The sequence below is a fragment of the Tupaia chinensis genome, unplaced genomic scaffold (assembly GCF_000334495.1).
Source record: "Tupaia chinensis unplaced genomic scaffold, TupChi_1.0 Scaffold144963_1, whole genome shotgun sequence".
Classification (NCBI taxonomy): domain Eukaryota; kingdom Metazoa; phylum Chordata; class Mammalia; order Scandentia; family Tupaiidae; genus Tupaia; species Tupaia belangeri.
In genome coordinates this window covers 21,522-25,817 of record NW_006204823.1, presented here as the reverse complement: position 1 = coordinate 25,817, position 4,296 = coordinate 21,522, and positions in this window count along the sequence as shown.

Below are 4,296 nucleotides of genomic sequence, written 5' to 3'. Positions count from 1 at the left end.
GCTTCTCTAGTCTTGTCAACTTGGTCCACCTAATCCAGAAATTAGTTTAGAATAGCTGCTCTATAGTAAACTATTGCAGAATCAAAAACTTAATATAAGAAAAAAGTATAATAAAAAATAACTACTCTAAAGAAACGCAATAAAGCAGGAATATCAGGAAAGAAATATAAGTTTATCCCTAATTTTAAAAGTTATTGGGCTAGAGAAGAAGACTCTGTCATGGCTCCTGAGAAATAGTGATGTCAGGGAAAAAAGAGAAATGAAGATTTTCTACTGATAATTCAGCCTCCGGCCCACAAACTCAAGTGGTACGGAGCCTCTCAAGCCTTCTCTCTATCACTGTCTCTGTCTCTCTCTGCCTCTGTCTCTGTCTTCTCATTTTTTGGTAATTTTTCCTATTTAAAAATTTTAAGTTCAAGTATTTTCTCAGCTTTCAGCCCCCCCCCTTTATCTTGTTAATAATCCCCTCTTCCCCTCCCACCCAGGAATACACAGATACGTCAGAAAAGAATTCTAAATGTTCATAGTGACAAAAGTCAATGAGATAAAAGACAAAACAGACAATCATTTCCAGGAAATGAGAAAATCATCTCAGGACATGAAAGAGGAATTTCATAAAGAAATAGACACCTTTAAAAAGAATCGAACAGAAATTCTGAGAATGAAGAATACAGTAACAGAAAGTAAAATCTCCCTGGAAAGCATTAATAGCAGATTAGACCATGCAGAAGCAACAATTTCTGACCTTGAAGACAAAGCCTCCAACAGATCCAACCACCAAAAAGAAAAAATAAATAAATAACCACGAAAAATGAGGACAACAAATGGGAAATTCTAGACACTATGAAATGTCCAAATATCCATATAATGGGTATTCCAGAAGGTGAAGAATCGACCTGTCTAGCCCCTCTTGGTTTGTAGAAGATAAGCAGGAGATGACAATATAAGAGGAAAGAGAAAAGAGTATGAAAGAGAATAAAGAAAAAGATTTTGCCAGGAGGCTGGAGATGGAAGTGGGCTCTGCTGGAGAGCTAGGGGCAGTCCTGTGGACTAAGCAGAAGCAGGAAATTAACAAAAGAAAGAAGAAAAGAAAAGAAAAGAAAAGCCTCTCTTGCTGACAAGGGGAAGCTCTGGGGTTGGGAGAGCTTGAGCTGAGGCCAGAGGCCAGAGACTGGCCTTGCCTCGGCATCCTAAGGCCTCGGTATCCTAAGGACACGGGGGCTGGAGATGGAAGTGGGCGTTGCTGGAGAGCTAGGAGCAGTCCTGTGGGCTTGCTTACAGGGAGAAGCTCTGAGCTGGGAAAGCTGGAGCTGGGGCCAGGGGCCAGAGATTGGCCTTGCCTCAGTATCCTTAGGCCAAAGGGCTGGAGTTAAAAGTGCTAGTCCATACATTTTAATAAAATATATTTATCTGGGCAGATATAGAAATATTATATCAGTTAGTTTTTGCATAATATCAATTGGTATCTAATATTGAGAACTCAGTGGGTTATCACACTAAGCATTTGTTTTCCTGTTCGTGGATTTTAATATTAATAACCTGGTAGATTTAGTCACGGTTCTGCTAGATGGCTCTCTTGCAGGACACTGAGCTTGTTTCCTGCCTATGGACTTTGTGAATATCACGGTTAAGGCTGAAGTGCTATCCAGGGCCCACATTTCTCATGGCAAACACAGGAGTGAACAAAATATCCAAAACAAGCTGCATAGGCAAATATTTGATCATGTGATGAATAAATAATTTTTTTATCCTTTATGATCCTTAAAACGTTTAAATTTAATTTTTTATTAATTGCAAAGTAAAGACCAGCAGTATATTGTTTGATAGCTTTTCTTTTTTTCTAAGTGCCTTTAAATAGAAATTTTCTTAAATTGCTTCATTGGAGGAAAAAAAAAATCTCTTTACCTCAAGTAAGCATCTCCTAAAAGGAAGCTTCTTAAACCTCATGTTGATCATCCTACATTTGTTAAATTTGCAGATTCTCATTCAGCATATCTAAAGTGCTTCTGCAGGTTTGCATTAGGAACATGCTCTCAGTGACGCAGATGAGGCTGATGAAATCTAGAGAATTTTGAGCAGGAAGGAAAATGATGCCACATCCACCTGTTGTTGTCCTTTGTTTTAATTTGTGTCAGGAAAGCCTTTTCATATCTTTATCAAATGCTGGTCACATATTTTTGCACTTTGCCCATTATTCTGTTCAGTCTGTGGCTGAAGTTTTCCTCCTATGATCCCAACAGATAGGGAGGATGGAGACTGGGTCATCTGGATGTCACAGCTTGCACCTGAGAGTGGAACCAGAAAAATAAATATCCACACTGTTGTTAAAGAGTGCATTTGGTCACTGCAGAAAAACAGAGAAAGAGAGACAGTGAGAGAGAAAGTGAGAAATCATTCTCCAGGGAAGTAGCCAAGTTTTATGGTGTTGTCTGTGGATGATGAAGAATTAATATTTTCCCTTGGGAGAGGTATTTTGTTGGTTTCTCATATTTCTAGTGCCTCTGCAATGGTTTCTAGTCATCTGGTGAATTAAACGTTTCTTCCTAAATTCTTCAAGGTAATTCTGAGTATTCTAAGACAAGCAGGAGGAGGCCATCAATGATCTCTCTGTTTCTCTATGTCCCTGATGCTCTTCCAGCAACCTGGACTGAGGTCTCTGTACTTGGATAATTAAAAGTCCTCTCAGTTTCTGGATAATAAGTGCACCTGTGGCTGAGCGTCTGCACTTTAATTGAGGAAGATAGCAGAAGTTTTCAACAAATGCTGAAGTCTAAGTATTCAGAGGCTTGTGACAGGGAATGAGCCACAGTCTCTCTGAAGTTCAGTTTCTCTGCCAGTCAGTGCAGCCAGGCCCAGGGAGAGGACTGATGTCCCAGTGGCACAGGGAAGGGGAAAGGAGGGCTTCTCCAAGTTTCAAATACACACCTGAGATTTCAAAGGTATGTGAGGAAGGAATGAACCACACTTTGTAGCACAACCTCCCAGCCATAAACAGCTTATCATGCTTGTGCATCTTTAACAGAAATATCCCGGAATAATGCTATGTTCTCTCTTACCCTCTCAGGTGGTTCATGATCTCAGTCTGTCCCTCTGACTGATAATGTTCAGTTTAATTTCTGGATGAAGGTGGGTCTGCGGGACACCTTTTCCCTAACTTTACTCTTCTTTGAAATAAGTAAATACTTTATTTCATACTCTATGACTATTTCTTTCTTAATAAAAATATAAACTCACAGATTAATATATTTTCCATTCTTTTTTTAGTTTGCTACAGGGTGCATGCATGGAGAGAGAGAAAGAGAGAAAGTGACAAATCACCCCTTCCCCAAAGAGGGGATGGCCAAGACACAATCCCTCCTTCTCCATTTTGCTCTTGGAATTTGGGGCACACACGCACACCCACCTGGCATGATTTTCAAGCTGCTGGGTTCAGGATTCAAGGCTTGCAGTCAGCCACGTGGGATCCGGCGGCTTTAACCTCCACCTGCTGGCCCTCAATGGGTTTTAAATGCTGCCATCTTTATTATTTTTTGTCAAAATTTCCTGGGTTTGTGCAATAGCGGACACTCAAGTTAGCTTCTTATACTTTGGCTTCTGCTCTCTTGTTCTCTGAACATTTCCTTAGTTTCTAGCAAAAAATGGTCTAAAGCACACTGGTCTCTAAAATAGACAAGTGGGATTACAGGCTAAAAAAACTTCCTTGTAGCAAAGGAAACTATAATATACCTAGAGAGAAGGAGAAAGCACCTCAGTGAGGTGCAGTCATGCCACAATCCTCCCTCCTCAATTCTCCTCTGTTCTCTAACCTGTTGGAATTTCAGAATATGGGGCTGGTGGAAAGTATTTTCTTTACTGCTTATCTAACAACTCTTGTTTTCTCTTTTAAAACAGTATATACCAAAGTCGTCCTCTTAAAAACATCATTTAGGCTAAAACAATAAAAGGAATCTCCATTCCTAGGTTTCATAACAGACACTAAAAGACCAAAAGAACACTGCAAAAGGTATGAAAATACATATAAGAAATAAAATTCAGTTATGTTTTAATGAAATCAGAAGGCAATGGGAGAAATGAGCCCCGGTGATTTAAAATTCCAGAGAGCAGAACCCTTTTTGGAGAGCTGATATTCACTGCTTCTCTGTTCTTCTGCAGTGTCTGACAAATTTTTAGTTGGGCACAGGCTCTTTTACAAATTTTTTAAAATTTTTTACTTAAATTTATTTATTTACATTCATTCACTGTACATCATTACAACAAAGAAAATGAGATTTTCCATCCAGAATACACTGTATATTG